At 34.4% G+C, this 18,175-nt stretch overlaps 1 pseudogene; it reads right to left on the bottom strand.

Annotated features, from left to right (window-relative positions):
• Positions 1-6,079: 6,079 nt before the first annotated feature.
• LOC120215806 lies at positions 6,080-8,620 on the bottom strand (annotated as a pseudogene).
• Between the last annotated feature and the right edge of the window lie 9,555 nt (positions 8,621-18,175).

Raw genomic sequence — 18,175 nt, 5'->3', positions numbered from 1 at the left:
ACAATATTATGAAACATGATACGAACTACGTCGACCAAATTTTGACAAGAGATTGGAGAATTTGAAGGTATTTTACGATGATCAGCGTGTTTGGAAATGGGCTTCAAAAATACTGCGGGAAAAATGGTCGCAAGCATACGATGAAGGTCGGAGATACGAAATATGACCACAACCTTGCTGAGGCCATTAATTGGTACTAAAAGGTACATCTCTCCCAAGCGGTGTGGTGAAAGAGACATACTTTAGATTGGCTAAAGTTTGGGCGGATAAAGGAAAAGAAATTGAGAGTCTCATAAATAGAGGTAAAACTTGGGCTCCTACAGTGGTGAAATCAATGGAAACAAATAAGCGATTGGCAACATCAATGGTTGTCCATAATTTTGACCGAGTTGGTCATACTTTTCTACAGTTATGCGTTCAAACAATCCCGAATAAATCATTGGCCCAAAAAGGATCACGATGAATGGCTGCCAAATCCAATGCTTTGCAGAAGTCCAAAGGGTCGACCTGAGTCCACTCGTATTCATACCAGTATGGATTTTCATGCTAGAGAGAGGTCAAATAAGAGATGCGGATTATGTAGGTGAAGGTCATTCAAAAAATAATTGTCTAATTTACCAAGATATAGGCCTCATCATTAGTAATCATATATGTATTTCTATGTATTTATTCAGATTTAATTTTGTAATGATTTATAATTTGAGGACTTGAACATATTTGAATGGACGTGTGGTTCAATTAACAACATTTTCGTTACATAACTAATACTCATCCATGGAACACTTGTTTGATTTGTAATAATGATGATTTGATTTAGTAATGATTTAATCATGATTTAATAATGAATTTATATTTAAAATTATAATAATTATTTAGTAATGATTAGTAATAATGAAATTATTATTAATATTTAATGATTGATAGTAATATTAATAATGAAATTATTATTAATATTTAATGATTTGGTAGTAATGATAGTAATAATGAAATTATTATTAATATTATGATTTGGTAGTAATGATTAGTAATAATGAAATTATTATTAATATTAATGATTTGGTAGTAATGATTAGTAATAATTAATATTGTTAATTTTAATGATTTGATAGTAATGATTAGTAATTATTAGTAATAATGAAATATAATAATAATTTGATACTAATAGGGTGATAAATTATTATATCTTCACATTGAAGTTGAATTTATGTAATTTTCGTCGATAAATTATTTGAGGGGAGTTTTAAATAGAGGGACCTAATTGATATGATATTTATAATTCGAGGACTTAAACAGATTTGAATGGATGTGTGCTTCAATTAACCATAAAAATGATTTAATAATGATTTTAATATTTAATGATTTGATGATTTAGTAATGATTTTAATATTATAATTTAAATGATTAGTAATAATCATTATAATAATGATTTAATAATGACTTTAATATTTAATGATTGATAATTTAGTAATGATTTGATAATAATTATAATAATGATTTAATAATAATACAATAATGATTTAATAATCATTATAATAATGATTTAATAGTAATTTAATAATGATTTAGTAATGATTTTATAATAATTTAATAATTATTACTAATAATTATGGAATAATAACAAATGAGTGTACAAGTGTGGACTACTCAAATTTAAATTTATACATAGTCGAATTTATTAATGATTTTTAAATATTTAATGATTTGATACTAATGATTTACTAATTATTATTAATAATGATTTATTAAATATTTAATTATTGATACTAATGATTTACTAATGATTATTAGTAATGAAATTATATGATTTAATACTAAAAATCATTGTTAAGGTTAATAAAACTAGTCTAATTTCAATATATAATTTGTAACAAATAGCAACGAGTTTACAATTGTGTCTATATCCAGGGTGTTGTTGAATGATAATGTCGGGGCTCGTCTGAACGTTGTGGTCGTTGCGGTTGCTCAGGAGTATGGTACCCATCCTCCTTATTCATTGGGGGCGCGGTTTGCTCAGGAGATGGTACCCATCCTCCTTATTCATTGGGGGCATTTGATGCCATGTGTTCAAGTCATACGTCGACGAAAACATGGGAGAGTAGATGGGTGCCTTAGGCTGCACAAACTATGGTATGTATGCCGGGATAGTAGAATCATCAACTGCGTGATGCAACGATCCCGCATCGCCGAACGGTTGTGTGCGCTATTATTCACATCGGTCATTTCTCTTCAGGTTGTTGATGAACTCCCACTCCCACGTAGAGAGTATTCAGCTTTAAATCTTTTCTTAAACCTAAAAATTGTCGCCTCTCTACCATTGTTGTCAGGAACGGCTTTCCATTATCCCAAAAATAAGCAAGGTAAGCCGAAGTCTCAAAATTAAAGTCGTCGTCTTGAATGTCGTCAAGAGTTGGCATGAATGAAGCCCTATTGTTCCAAGCATTAATGTAGTTGCATGCTTCTCAACCCAATTAACATTTTTCTTTATGACGACCATCAATCTGTGCAAGTCGTCATGCGTCTCAACCCAATTCACCTGACGACGACCATCTAAGTTTTGGAGGAGGTCATGATCCATGGACTCGCGAATAGGTTGGTGGAAGTGGAATTGCCTCAACACTCTATCCCCAAATTGGATCTCAACAAAAGCAAAATTGATCAATGGTGTAACAGCACAATATTGAAACCCATCTAAAATATTGTGTTGTATCAACGCAAGTATTTCTTCATTCTGTATGGGTCTCCAATTAAACTGTAAAATTACAAAACAATAAAATTTATTTAAATCAAATAATAGTTAATTAAATAATAATTAAAATAACAGATTATACATACCTCCTTTTTGGCCTTAATGTCGATCTTCAGCCTGAACTCTTTAATGTTGTTGTGCACCAACCCCGTGCCTTTAATTTTATACCTCCATCGTATATCAATCAAAACAAAAATAGTGACATTTTGTTCAATAATTTTAATCAAAATAAATATTTTTCTAATTAAATATTATATTAAAATAGAGGATTCATATTACCTTCCGGCAAGTGGAATCAACGCATCCGACTGATCGGTGTAAAAAAATGGAAGTTTATGCCAAGCCCTGATTATAGCAGCAACATCCACCGATTTCTGCTGTATTATTATCATTCACGACTAATGACGCCTTGCACATCTCACGATACAAAACGCTATATCCTGAACCCCAACTATATTGCCTATTATTCTCAAAATTTGTTAAAAAATAAGATACTGAGTGTGAACATAACTACCGGATTTATCATGCATCAAATTCCCCCAATCAACTGTAATATATACTTGTGTGCATATATAATTTCGTGCTCCATACTATTTGGTTGAAGGTGAAATTCATTTTTCAACCATGACAACCTCACACGCCACCCTTTACACTCTAGTGGTACGGGCGCTTTCCCAAGAAACAAGCTGCAAAGTTGTGCCACATTATTAAACTCATGTGACATTACCACCGGCATCCCATTAGTTGGACCTCGAGTTGCATTGCCACATCCTCCAGAGTTATCGTACATTCGCACACGTCAAATGAAATGTGTTCGTTTATGGTCTCCAACGTTCAATCAACGCACTGATCAAACCTGGGACCAACTTGTAATCTCTCACAAATGTTACATACCAAAATCCAGCCTCTTGCAAGTTTTCTTCTATCAATGGGTGTGGCTTGGGCACTTTATGTAGCAAAGACGAAGGACTCGCTATCATCCTCCTACAATTAAATAATGCAAAAAATTTATAAACAATCATCATAAAATAATATTCAAATCTTTATTAATTATAAGTCATTAAACAATATTTTTTTTTCACCATTATTCCCAAATGATTTGAAATATGTTCATTGTCAAGTCTCAGCAGTGGAATTTGGTCATCCATTGGAATGAATCTGTAAAAATTAAAAAACAGTATTTAAAAAATCATTTAATATAATCTAATGTTAACTAACTAACTAATTTACAACACAACAAAAAAATTAATATAATAACTTATAATATAATAAACTTATAAAGTAACAAACTAACTTTTAAAATATAACTTAAACGTGAATTTTCCCTTAAACACTAATAAGCTATTCTTTAATATAACTTCAACTAATAAACTATTCTTTAATATACTTAACTAATAAATTTTTTAATTATAATTCACTACTAAAACTAATTAACTAATTTTTTTATATAATATAAATTCAACAAATCATATGGCAACTTAACTATTTAACTAACACAAAATAATTACATATTTTTTATATATAACTAACTACTAACAAACTAACTAATTAAGTAAATTTTTTACCCTAACCCTAACTACCCTAACCTAAACTAACAAACTAATTTTAAATAATAAACTAATTTAAATTAAATAAATGAAAATTTACCTCGATGTTTGCTTGTCGGACTCCCTTTCTTCTTCCTCTTATTCCTTTCCTTTCTCTCGACACTCTTCTCCCTTTTTTTCTTATGCTTCCTTAACCCTATATCATACCCCCTATATATTAAAGGGTCGGCTACCATGCACCAATAATTGAAGAATCATGAGCCGTTGATTCTCGTGGATTGCAGCAATAATTGCTGCATGAAGCAACAAATGATGCTGCATGAAGCAGCGAAAATTATGTTGCAATAATGCAGCGAATAAAGGTGCATGGAGCAGTGGGGAGCAGGCGAGCATGCAGTGGGGAGCAGGCGAGCATGCATGGGAGCAGACGAGCATACAGGGGAGCAGGGCGCAGGACAAGGTCGCTGGGCGTGCATGACGACCTACCATGTCGCCTGGCGTGCATGGCGACCTACAAGGTCGCCCGGAGGGCATGACGACTATGAGTTGGATGCATAGGAGGAAGCTGCCATGCCGTAGGTCGCCGGAAGGCATGGCGACCTACGGCCAACAGTGTGCAATTCGCCCTATTTGAGCAATTAATCTTGGGAGTATGTTATATAGTGAAATAAAAAACACGAGAACATTATCTCGAGAAAACAAAAGAGGAAAATCAAACTGTAAGTCGTTTTCCAGAAAACACAAAGAAATTCTATTGACCAGGAAAATATTTACATTGACCAAGTTTTTCTCTAACTAAACACTGAAAAATAAGAAAAACATTTTTTGACGTTAAACAAACTTACCCTAAATGAAGTGAAAAAAAGGTTGAAAATGAGGGTGGAGTTTAAATTGAGACTTAAAAAGGATAAACAGTGTTTTACTGTTTTGCAACTTTCAAAGTTTCAATTGAGCAAATCGTTTTCTCCTCAAACATACAGATGGCATTTATGTTTTTTTTTAATTTTTATTTTTTTTATAAAAATGTGGGCTCCTCAAAGGGGCCCGAAGCGACGGCTCCGGGTGCTCCTGTTATAAGCCGGGCTGAATTAATGGTTCAATAGCTAAATTATAAAGAAAGTTGTTTGAATGACAAAAAATGTTGAAGTGTTTTTTTCCATTAATTGTTTATGTAATGTGATATTAACAGTGTTAAATTTCATGTTATCAATAAATTGTTTTACTTGTACAGAAACCAAAGTCTGAAACCCATATATGTAGGGTTAATAACCGACATAACAAGACTTCTAGCTACTTATAGTTGCTTCCGTGTTCTTTTTTAACACGTCTGTCCATTATCCTCATGCAATTTCTACGATTGCTACCACTATTTATTTCAACTTTTTTAAACTGTTTCAAGAATTCTCTGCCACCTTCCATCACCTCTACTTATTTAGTTAATTCATTGCTGTCCTATTTCTTTAGTCACCAAGTGTTCCTGGTGCTATAATCTCGTCCTTAATTGGTAAGGACTTGAAAAATTTTCAAATCATGTCGAAACACTAAACTCTTCAAGAATTCTATCCCATGCCACTAGTCAATTTATAAAATTATATCCAAGTTTGAGGACCAAAATTGAAAAAGTTGTGCAGTCCAGGTACCAATTAGGTCCCCAAAAAAGTTTAGATATCTATTTCATCATACGGGGCGGGCTCCGTAAATAACCATTGGCAGCTCATTTGATCTTATAGGATCAGTTTACTGCACTGAGAGAAGACCAGAAACTGCAGAATCCATTAAGTGTTGATCAAAAGAAACTTCTTTGCAATGCATTGCAGCTGAGTGCCACTGCCATCACTCATGTTATTCAAGAATGTTCACACAGCAGGAAAACCATTGCAACTGTGATATATATAAGTCCTATTTTAAGTACGTAACATGAAATAACATGTTCCAAAATCTTCAAGATGGACATTGCAATGAGACTTTAGAAGGTTAAGAAGCCTTTCTCCTTCAAGCTTTCTATAGCTTCCTTCAGACTCGCATTCCAAGGAATGAAGTTGACACCCAAACTTTTCGCTTTCTCATTTGATATCTGGAAAATACGCTCAACAGGCTGGTCATGATCTTTACATCTGTCATGAATGAAAGAAACACAACTCTTATCAGCAATTCCATCATCAATCGAATTTTGGGTATCTAAGTAAGGTCTCGTGTCTCAAGATGGACTCAAGAAGATAATATTATCGTATCGGAACAACAAGTGACTAAACAGCAAGATAACACGATTGCTTACTTTTCTTGAAGGCCCAAAGTAGAATAAAGTTCATTCAAGGTCTTCAGAACCTCCTGAAACTGTACATTTCTATCAACTAAGCAATACCTGCCATTAGCTGAAGGAACCTCAAAGCTTGAATATGCGCATTTGCAACATCTCGAACGTCAACAAACTTATAAGTTGGAGTAGGAATACTATGTTCTCCTGTATCCAATTCCAAAACATTTTAAATCTTTTACAACAACAATCACGCAGACGAAAATCCTTGGAAGGGTCTAGCATCAATATGTATTAGGTTCAGCGTAATCTAAAAGGTGATGGGAATCACCAATTAGTTTGAGATGAAAGATGCTAAAACTTTATTTCTAAACATAGAGATGAGAGAGAAAAATTTGTGTGCATCTCAATAGGCTAAAATGGTACCTCTTGTGAGGGAGATGGTGGACTCTGAGGTACTATTTAGAACTGGCTGTAAAAGAGGACCAATCACTAATCCTGGATTGAGTACAACCAATTCGATCCTATTATCTTTCGCAAACCTCCAAGCTGCTTCCTCTGCTAAAGTTTTTGAGAGCATATACCAAAGCTGGAAAACCCAAAGATTGAGATAATACTTTAGCATTACCTCTACTTTCTTTAGTCATCTGAAAATGTTACTTTATCATAAAGTAAACACATTTCAATAGTGAACCCAAGATGAAAGACAGTAAAAATCAGACTTATCTTAATTTTGAAAGCAAAATTGTAATTGATGATCATGAAGATTTACAAATACTTTTGATGTTTGACTATATATAAAAGTGCTATTTAATTAGAAACCTCAAATGTTTCCTATCATGCATTCGATTCATAAATCAATTAAAAAAGTGTTCAACTGAGATTACTGATCGGTCGAATTTTGAAAAGAATATGTACCACCTAAACTGACACTATAAACAAAAAGGAAATGGTACCCATTGCAAAACCCATTGCAAAACGTATCATATAAAATTGGCAAAAGTGTGGACATACCTTATTTTCCTCGCAAAATCGTGGATCAGAAAACCAGGTCTCATCGACCTGCACATCAGGAGTCAAAGGTTTTCCATTGTACAGAACTGAGGAAAGGGAGGCTGTCATGACAACTCTCTTGATGGAAGGTACTTTAGCACATGATTTAAGAACGTTAAGCGTTCCCTTGATTGCAGGGTCGACTATTTCAGCCTGAAAATGGGAAAAGGAAAACTGCTTGCATAAAATTCAATGACAATAAGTTAAACAAAGAGGCCATCATGTTACAAAAGAGGATCAAGTAACATATAGTGCAACCACATAGCCTACAAATTACAACACATGAATCCATTATCCATCATTAGAACATTGAAGTTGTGATGGAACCCAAAGTACAAACAGCCTGCAGGCATGTTTTCCCAAAATTTTACATTGAAGTGAAATTTAGCTTTTCTTTGCCTTCGATACTTTCTCAGAACAGGTTGACAAGTCTTGCATGTAAATATATTACTCGTTGTTTGTTCCTTTCGGCAGTTCAATTAAGAGCAACACGAGAACAAAATCAAAATAGGATTACAAAGTGGAAGGATGGACCTGTGGATCGGTAGCTGAAAAGATAACAGGGGAGGCTGTATGGAAGACACCTTCGCATCCATCCACAACAGAGTCAAAGCATCCTTCGTCCAACAACTCTGCTTTGAACAAATGAAGTCTTTCCTTGGCTCCATCAAGGGAGAGTAAGTGTTGGGTCTTCTTTGGATCATCTGTTCCACGTTTCAAACATAAAATATTTAGACGTCGAAAAAACTGAAACTGAAACAAGCAAGAAAAATATTTTTCTTTAAAAAGAAAAGAGCAAAAATACAAACTTGGGTCACGAACAGTGGCTCGAACAGTGTAGCCACGTTGTAGCAAGAGCTTTACGAGCCATGACGCTATGTAACCAGACGCTCCGGTAACGCACACGATCTTTTCTGCTGCATTCATCTCTAATCTGTAGCCGCGTCGGCGTCGGACTCAGAGAAATATCGCTTTAAGTAATTGGGTTTTGGAAATTTCTTTATCCTTATGAGAGACTACTCGATTTTCAACATTTAAATGACATAAGAGAAGTGTTTTCTATATATAGATAAAGCCCACGAAAATTGATTGAATTGAATCGGTACGGAAATGGTTTGAAAACAATGAACCTGTGGTTTAGATTTCTTTCAGTCAAATTAGATTAATTGTATACCATTTGAATTTTTATTATAGATTATAAAGAAATAATTTTTGACTTATTAAAAAATTAAAAATTATACATAATATAAAGATATATCATCAACACTTATAAAAATATTCTTACTAGATCATTCGATACTTATAAAATTTAAATTAATTGAGAATTGTAATTTTGGATTGGTCGAAATTTATTATGTCTTCTTCTATATTTTATGTTAAAATTATTCTATAATTATCTTTAAATTAGATGAGACTTACAAAATAATAATTATAAAATATAATAAGTTTTGACTAATCCAAAAACTATTAAGTCTCTACTAATTTAAAATTTGTAATTCTCGATTACTTTAGTAAGAATAATTTTAAATTCTCGATTACTTTAGTAAGAATAATTTGTATAAATGTTGACGATATATATGTTACATGTATATGTTATGTATATATATCTTTTAAAAAATATTTTTAATTTTTAATAATAATATTTGAATAATTTATATTTCTAATTTAAAATATTTTTATTTTTTATAATATTAAATAAACTCTTGAACTTAAAATAACAATTTGGCCTTTGGAGAAAACCAAAATAATTTAGTCCATCTGTCATGCCATCCGCTATGTAATCAATCATCATGGATTGTCACGCTAGCACCGTGAACGTCACATTAGCACTATGAACTGTCACGTCAACACTATAACGGTCAACGACAAAAAATGTTGGTCAAATGGTCACATTGAGTTTGTTTTCTAAGTTGGAAGGTTACATTGAGGGAAAAATAATACAAGGTGAGTTTTTTTTGAAGTACATGAATCAATGATGCATTTCTACCTACAATTTATATTAGGTCAATAAAACAATTTAAGTCAAGTTGAGTCTATATCATTATTAGAATAATTTTAAATTAGACTCGTTCTACATTCATGTTTAAGTTAATTTTAGGTCATGTCAATATAAGTTCAAGTTAAAACGATTTGAATTCGAATTAGTTAAATATTAGGTTAAATTTAGATTCTGATGTACTTTGGGTTGGGTATCATTCAAGTCGGGTCATAATGTTAATAGATAAAATTTAGTTCGAGTAATATCAGTTTCGAGTGAATTTCAAATTAGATATTACTAGTTACAGATGAACTTCAAGTTAGGTCATTTTCAGGTCAACTATTTTTCACATTTCACGAATGTCTAATCATAATTGTATTGTGTGTGCATATATATTATAATCTTATAGCCTTGTATTATATGTTTCTAACCATAGTCTTATAACCATAGCCATAGACTATAACTATAGTTGTAACAGAAAATATAAAGAGATATTGTAATAATTATTTTTAAAAATTATTATAAATTGCTAGCTATGACTAAATTAAACAAACATGAAATTACAAACTAAAATTTAAATATATTAAACAATGTGCGTGGATAAAATTGAAACAATTATAAAATGTATATATCAAATCAATATCAAATTGAATTAAATTGCATTCATTTAAAAATTTGATGACAAAAGTTTATAGGATTTGAAGATTATGATATAATTTATAGAGTTTGAACTAAATTAAAAAAACAGAAATAAATATGAATCATTTTCAAATAAAAATATAATTTTATTGACTAAAATGAACAAAAATATCATCATATTAAAACTATTAGACTAAATTACAAAAATTAAAATTAAATTAAGATCACTTTCAGTTAAAAACTCAAATCTGCTCATAAACTTTGATTAAATATTAACGTGTAATATAACATATAAAGTATAAGCTTTGATTTAATATAATTATACACATAAAATTTTAGTGAAATTTTAAAATGTAAATCTTTATTCTTCTTTCTTCTCTCCCTACATCATTAATAATGTTTTTTCTTTTCCAAACGTTAATGTCAGGGATAGAATTTTAGAACGAGGACCTTGACATATTCAAAATAAACCGTTGATACTTAGAAAGTGTTGAAATAGAGAGAGAAGAGTAATGAGAAACAATGGCTTGAGTTTTCCATTGATTAAGAGTGAATATATATACACAAAATTGGACACATAGAAATAGGAAACTAGCCTAGAGTTAGGGGATTACAACTAATTACAAGGCATAGAAATAGGAGACTATCCTAGAGTTAGGGGATTACAACTAATTACAAGAATATTATAATTGATTACAATAATTTAAAATATAGATAAAATCTATTATAATTAATTCTCTAATATGCCCCCTCAAGATGGAGCTCCGGAGGAGACACCAATCTTGACCCTTAAATCTTGGAATTGGCTTCGTGGAAGCGGTTTGGTAAGAGCGTCGGCAAGTTGATCTGCTGAGGAAACATGAGTAACACGAAGAGCACATGATTGAACTTGACCCCGAATAAAGTGATAGTCAAGTGCCACATGTTTCATGCGCGAATGAAAGACTGGATTAGAACAGAGATAGGTGGCACCAACATTGTCGCAGTAGATAACAGGCGGTGTAGAAAGAGTGATGCCAAGTTCTGTGAGAAGGGAACAAATCCAATTGAGTTCAGAAGTAGTAGCGACAACTGATCGATACTCAGCCTCCGTGGAGGATCGAGCAACTGTACGTTGTTTCTTGGATGACCAAGAAATAGGATGATGACCAAGATAGATAATATAGGCACTCGTTGAGGTATAATCATCTTTGTTTCCAGCCCAATCAGCATCTGAGAATGCATGAATGGAAAGTGGATTTGCCTTGTGAAGGAATAATCCATGAGTTAATGTGCCACATAGATATCGAAGCAGTCGTTTTACAGTATTCCAATGTTCAGACGTCGGGCGATGCATGAATTGAGAAAGCTTGTTGACATCATATGCTATGTCTAGGCGAGTGAGGCAAAGATACTGTAGACTGCCAACAATTGTTATATATTCTGTGCAGTCAGTTAGAGCTGTACCTGAATGAAGTGTAAGATTTCCATCTGTAACAAGTGGTGTAGCAACAGGTTTTGCACCAATCATTTTTGTCCGGGCAAGAAGATCAGTGATGTAGCGCCTTTGAGTAAGCAACAGACCGGATGGAGTGGTTAGAACCTCAATGCCGAGAAAATAAGACAATGTGCCAAGATCCTTGATTGAAAATCTTTGTGCCATGAGGTCAATGTAGCGTTGAATAATATTGGTGTTGGTGCCTGTGATAATAATGTCATCCACATAAACAAGTAGATATATAGTAGTGTCACCTGAGTGAAGAATGAATAGGGAAGTGTCTGCTTGAGAGTTTGTGAACCCAGACTCAATGAGGAATTGGTGAAGTTCAAGGTACCAAGCCCGTGGGGCCTGCTTGAGTCCATATATTGCCTTCTTTAGCTTGCATACATGTGTTGGATTGTCTTTATCAACAAATCCTGGAGGCTGGGCCATGTAGACATCTTCGGAAAGATGGCCCTAAAGAAAGGCATTATTAACATCCAATTGTCGCAATTGCCAACCTCTACTGACTGCCAGGCTTAGAACAAGTCGTATTGTTGTCGGCTTGACAACCGGACTAAAAGTGTCATGATAATCCACTCCAGGTATTTGATGAAAGCCTTTGGCAACTAATCTAGCTTTGTACCTGTCAATAGAACCATTAGGAAGCCGTTTAATACGAAAGACCCACTTACATCTAACAAGATTCTGCAGAGAAGTAGATGGAACAAGCTCCCAAGTTCCATTCTGAACAAGAGCATCAAACTCATCATTCATAGCTTGTCTCCATTTGGGATCTTTTAGGGCTTGAGAAACAGTATGAGGCTCAATGTCTGATGGTTGAGAAATGATAGCAGTGAGGTTCATTTTGGTTAGGGGTTTGTGGATGTTGTTTTTCGATCTAGTGGTCATGGGATGGGTATTTTGATGAGTGGGTTGCGCTATGATTGAAGCAGAAGAGGTCTCAGAATTGTGTGGTTCTAGTGGTAAATGGTCGACGATGGTTTCTTGGCGATTAACCGAGCTGTGTTCGGGTAAAGGGAGGTCTATGGATAGGGATCGACAGTCGACTGATGAGGAAGGGCAGTGGTCTGTTTGGATATTTTGTGACGGATGTTGACATGAGGAATCCCTTTGTGGAGGCGTATTGAGTGAGCCACTTGAAATTGGTAAAATTTGGACCGGGGGAAGCCATTTGGAAATGATCTCTGGGGTAGGACGCGCTAGATGGATTTGGTGAGTGCTAAAGGGAAATGAGTTTTCAAGAAATTTGACATGACGAGAAATGTATATTTTAGAAGTGGATAGAGCGAGACAGATATATGCACTTTGTGTTAAAGAGTAGCCAAGAAAAACACAAGGAGTGGAACGAGAGTCAAGTTTGTGCTGAGAATAAGGACGAAGCCACGGATAACATAAGCAACCAAACACCCAAAGTTTAGTGTAGTTGGGTTGAGACTCAAAGAGTTTCTCAAAAGGAGATGAAAAATGTAGTGTGGGTGTGGGCATACGGTTGATGAGATATACAGCAGTGGCAAAGGCATAAGTCCAATAAGTTAAAGGCATTGATGCATGAGTAAGGAGAGATAGACCAGTTTCAACAATATGTCGATGACGTCGTTCAGAAAAACCATTATGTTATGGTGTATGGGGTGGTGTAGTAAGATGTGATATACCATTGGTGGAGAGAAAATGATCAAGGGCTTGATATTCACCACCATTATCTGAATAGAGGGTAACAATTTGGTGTTTAAATTGGTTTTCGACTAATGCCTTGAAACGTACAAAGACGTCATGCACATGAGATTTTCGTTTAAGGGGATAATACCAAATACATCGTGTATAATGATCAACAAAAATAACATAGTATTGAAAACCATCAACAAAATAAACAGGAGAGGTCCAGACATCAAAAAATATAAGTTCAAGCGGGTGAGATGAAGTTAAGGTAGAAGAAGAAAATGGAATTTTATGACTTTTATTGCGAACATGCATTGCAATGTGTGAAGGAGGATAACGGACTAGACAATGGTAAAGGAAATTTGGAAACAATATTTTTCATAATAGTAAATGACGGATGACCTAGTCTAGAGTGCCACTCGGACGAAGTGGTCTTGACACTTGAAAATGCAAGCAATGGTGAAGAGGAAACTGAAGGGGATGTAGTCGGCCACTCATATACGTCATCCTTAGGTTCACCCATCAAAAGGATTGTCCCCGTGTTTAGATCCTTCACCTGAAAAGTAGAGGGTGAGAATTCAACAGAAACATGGTTATGAGTGCAAAATTGATAAATCGAAATTAAGTTCTTTTTCATGGAAGGGACACAAAGGACATTTGGTAAAGTAAATGTGCGAGAGGAAGTTGGTATGGTGGTAGAACCAGTATGGGTTATGTGAAGGGTCGATCCATCGCCAATCATGACATCATCAGATCCTTGGTACGAGCTATGAAGAGAGAGATTGCTCAAGTCAGACGTAACGTGGTGAGATGCTCCACTATCCAGCAGCCAAGTAGGTGTAGTGTTGTTGCCCAGAATAGTATGATTGGCTCGTGGTTGCCAGGGTGTGGAAGGGCGATATCCCTGAGAGCCTTGAGGACGAGGTGCTGGTGATTGTTGATTATTGACAAGCCGAAACATCGGGCATCGTTTGGCAGTGTGTCCTTGAGTGTCGCATGCTTGACAACGACCCAAATAAGGTTTGAGTTGGCGTTGATCATGAGGAGAAAGTATAGTGGTAGGGCCTGATTGTTGTGAATTGGTGGCTGGTGGACGCCAATTTGGACGATTCCAAAAAGCCGTGGGATTTGCCGTGGCTGGTAGTGATAGAGAAGGTGGTTGAGCGGTCTGAAGAGATGCTTCTTTGTTGAGAAGTTTCTCATGAAGTTCAGCAAAAGAAATTGACGTGTCACGGGCATTAATGGCATCAATGACAGATTTATACTCATCACTTAGTCCTTCTAGAACCCGATCAATAAGATCCTCATCATCAATTGGCTTCCCTAGAAGAGCAAGTTCATTGGCACGAGTCTTTATCGCCTGCATGTATTCACTAATTGATTTTGAGCCCTTGTTACACCGCTTTAATTGTTCCTTCAATTGTTTAATATGACCACGAGATGGTTTGGCGTAGGTATTAGCTAAGGTTTGCCATGCATCAAGGGAAGTGGTGGTGCGGGCAATAAGCGGTTGCAATGAAACGGAGATGGCACCAAGGAGAGCGCTAAAAAGGAGACGATCCTGACGCTTCCAGGTTGTGTACGCCAGGTTTGGAGATGTAACACCATTGACGGTGACGGTGGGTTGTGGTGGAGTTTGAGTGCCATCAATAAAGTGATAAAGATCATAACCTTCAAAAAGAGATTGGATTTGAAGGCTCCATGTGAGATAATTGGTGGATGACAATTTGGTGATATTGGAGAGATTTATTGTAAGGAGAGGATATTGAGGATCTTAAGAATTTTGGATAGTAATAGGATCGTTGGTGGAAGAGGAAGTCGTATGGGAAGCCATTGAAGGGACTAGTGGCGTAGTTTTAGATATATGTATATGAAGGATCGTGGTGTTTTTGAACAAAAAAAAGGAGAAGAAAATATGCTCAGGAAGATTAGGCTCGTGATACCATGTTGAAATAGAGAGAAGAGTAATGAGAAACAATGGCTTGAGTTTTCCATTGATTAAGAGTGAATATATATACACAAAATTGGACACATAGAAATAGGAAACTAGCATAGAGTTAGGGGATTACAACTAATTACAAGGTATAGAAATAGGAGACTAGCCTAGAGTTAGGGGATTACAACTAATTACAAGAATATTATAATTGATTACAATAATTTAAAATATAGATAAAATCTATTATAATTAATTCTCTAATAGAAAGTGGGAGCCTGGTATGCAGATTTGTCGAAGATGACATTTTGGTTGCATCTTTATAATGTACCTCTAGAGTTGTATTCTAGACAAGGTTTAAGTTACATTGCGAGTTCCATTGGTACTCCTTTGTATATGGACTTTGTCATATCTTCAAGGGGAATATTGGAGTTTGCAAAAATTTGTGTTGAGTTGGAGGTAGGGATAGTGGTGCCTCAGGTTATGAATGTCATATTGAGTGATGAAGTGATTGTTAATGTTAAAGTCATTGTTCCATGGATACATTTGTGCTGCCTTGTGTGTAATTCGTTTGGGCATAGTGATCGTTCTTGTGTTATTCGTGCTAAATCATCTTAGATGTCTACTAAGGTGTAGAAGGTGAGAGATTCTAGCAATGTGGCTTCATCAAGTGCACATAGAGTAGTAGTTGTTAATGACGCAATATTTACTAATGATGAGGTTTCTCAAGAAGTGGTGCCAATTGGTAATGGTAAGAGTTCTCACGTTGTGATGGGGGAGGTCTCTATGGGTCTTGATGCATGTAATTCTGTTTGTTTTCAAGAGAATCCTATTCCAAGTGTTGAAATGGTGAACTTGAGTGTTGAAGTGACTGCGGGAGTGATGTGGGGAAGAATCAAGTTCCAGAGGTTCCATAGGGTTTAGAGATTCATTGTTCAAATTGAGTGTTAGTGTGAAGGGGAAGCAGGTAGATCAAGATATGGTTGTTTCGAATTCTAAGGATTTTCCTTCCTTATAAGATTCTTTGGTACAAAAGAGAGGCCAAAATGGAGGCCTAGAAATAGGAAGATTTTGAAAAATTCTTCAAATTGATTTACAATCTTAAATGGTGAAGCTTTGGATGCTCTTAGAAAGCCTCGTATGGCTTCTTTAGGGGTGACTTCCATTATGAATGAAATGAAGATTAAGAAAAAAGAAAATGTTGATAAAGTTAAATCTAGTGTTGATCCTATGTTAAAAGGGGGAGTTATTGCTTAATGTTAGTGTGTTTATGGAATATAAAGAGATTTAATAATCCCTATAAGCAGGTTAAGGTGATGAAGAGGATGGACTGTAACATCCTCAATATCGAGTTAGTAACTAAATTATAAAACTTTAGAATTTGGTGACTAAAGTAGATAATTTGAATAGTTCAGGGACTTATATTATAAATTTGGTATAGGATTGAATTGAAAAGAAATAGTAATATAAGGAAAAAGTGGTCATTTGGTGAAGGAAAATAATTAATTTGGGTAGTGGTTATATTTAACCCACGTGGAATAGAAATGAGGCAAAGTTAAGTTTCTAGAGTTCTCTCATTCTTCTTATTCCTTCATACGTGAAAGCCATTGGAAAAGGTGAGTTTGCTTGTTAGTTGATTATTTATTGAATTTAAGCTTGATTTATGTTCTTTGGGTAAGACTTAAGCTTAAGGAAAGCTTAAGTTATCTTAAAATCAAAAGATAAGGGAGTTAGGAATGATTAAAGAAAAGAGGGGAATAAGTGAAATCTTAAAAGAGGGTTAGTAAATGAAGTTTAAGATTGGAATTTGACTTGTTATCAACCTAATTAATAAATATGAAGTGATAAAATTGAAATTAGAACATGTGGAAAATTTGATATGATTCTTGAATTCCATGTAGAGGATATAACTTTGAATGTAAATATATGTTAGATGAGTACAAATGGACTTAAGTATGTATATTTAAGTTAAGAATATGAATTGAGTTAAGACATGAAGTCTTTAAGTGGATAGGAGTGAATTTTCGGGCTTAAAAATGAAAAATTTGGACTTGGGTATCGGTACTGCTTCATCCAGTACCGATACTTCAAGAGTAAAATAGGGACATTTGGTTTAGGGGTATCGATACTGGTTAAACAGTATCGATACCATCAGTCCGAATTCAATAAAGGCCTTCATGAGATATCGATATCAATGTGGAGGTATCGGTACCATAGTATTGTAGTATCGATACCAGTGTGGGGGTATTAATACCAGTAAACATCGAATCTAATTTTGGTACCGATACCGAAGAAGGGTATCGATACCCTATAATAGAAGTATCGATATTGTGCTTGTAGTACTGATACTACTTAAGTTGGGGAAGTTGATATTAGTATTTTGGTTAGTTTAAATTAGTGTGAATCCTTTTCGAATATTTCACATCCCAATATTCATTAGATTATATTCGTGTAGATATTGAGTTCAAGCAAGTTCTGGAACGATAATAGAGTCAGGATCGATCCAAAGAGAGAATTATAGAAGTTAATTTGGGATTAAGCGAGATTAAGGTGAGTGCATACCATAGTTAGTATAGATATTGTTTTATGGAAATAAGACTTGTGATAAGTCTATTTCCGATAGTTGAGTTCATGATTTCATATTCATGTACATGTATATGTTATGATTATAATGAGTATGTGCATAGTTCATACATGCTTTAATATGATATAATATGTGATGAATGCAACTATAAGAGAATAGTTCCAAGTGATGTATGAATAGATAAATGATCATATAGGTATATGTGATTTTTTTATATGATAAGTGATTTGAAAATGTAATAGGTATTCATATTTAAGCCCATGTTATATGATATGAGAGCTGTAGGTATAATTGACATGCCA

This window comes from Hibiscus syriacus, unplaced genomic scaffold (assembly GCF_006381635.1).
Source record: "Hibiscus syriacus cultivar Baekdansim isolate YM2019G1 unplaced genomic scaffold, ASM638163v2 tig00000764_pilon, whole genome shotgun sequence".
Lineage (NCBI taxonomy): Eukaryota > Viridiplantae > Streptophyta > Magnoliopsida > Malvales > Malvaceae > Hibiscus > Hibiscus syriacus.
Note: the sequence above shows the minus strand (reverse complement) of the source record. Positions and strands in the feature narration are given on the sequence as shown.